This window comes from Centruroides sculpturatus, unplaced genomic scaffold (genome assembly GCF_000671375.1).
Source record: "Centruroides sculpturatus isolate CEXI.00-Female unplaced genomic scaffold, Cexi_2.0 scaffold138, whole genome shotgun sequence".
NCBI lineage: Eukaryota > Metazoa > Arthropoda > Arachnida > Scorpiones > Buthidae > Centruroides > Centruroides sculpturatus.
Window position 1 is genome coordinate 86,671 of NW_019384434.1, and position 1,041 is coordinate 87,711.

The window sequence follows — 1,041 nt, forward strand, 5'->3', positions numbered from 1 at the left end:
TGAGCGCGGAATGGGTATGGTAAAGATTGTTAATGCTAATAACGAGTACAATCGACCCTATTGGAGATACACACGAACTTCTTTATCTCCGTACCCTCGTCGACATTCAATCACCAAAATTTAGTAGCATCGATCTCCTAATAAGGAAACCACTCTGCAAACTTTCAAAAAATTTCGACCAAAAGCACAGGAGTTATTAAGCTTGAAAGAAGGTGACGAAAATCCTGCTCCCCACACACGTACAGGTACACAAACGTCCATACATACAGAAATTCTCCATTTTTTGTATTTCTCAACGTTTCAATAAAATTCTATTTTGTTCGGAGAAATTAAATTCATTTTTAATGTGTCCTTGATGCGTCAATTAATTTCTATGACGTAGTGAAGTCGATGGTAACGATGATTACAAAACGATGGATAGGATAAATGAGCAAAAGCTTTGCCTCCATAATTTTAATTTAATTAGTAATTTTCCATCCAGTTTGAAAATATTGCCGTGAATATAAGAAGTGAATATAAGGAATATAGGCCTACGTAAAGGAAAAACGTAAAGTTTTTCCTTTACGTAGGCCTATATTCCTTATATTCACTTCTTATATTCACGGCAATATTTTCAAACTGGATGGAAAATTACTAATTAAATTAAAATTATGGAGGCAAAGCTTTTGCTCATTTATCCTATCCATCGTTTTGTAATCATCGTTACCATCGACTTCACTACGTCATAGAAATTAATTGACGCATCAAGGACACATTAAAAATGAATTTAATTTCTCCGAACAAAATAGAATTTTATTGAAACGTTGAGAAATACAAAAAATGGAGAATTTCTGTATGTATGGACGTTTGTGTACCTGTACGTGTGTGGGGAGCAGGATTTTCGTCACCTTCTTTCAAGCTTAATAACTCCTGTGCTTTTCGTCGAAATTTTTTGAAAGTTTGCAGAGTGGTTTCCTTATTAGGAGATCGATGCTATTAAATTTTGGTGATTGAATGTCGACGAGGGTACGGAGATAAAGAAGTTCGTGTGTATCTCCAATA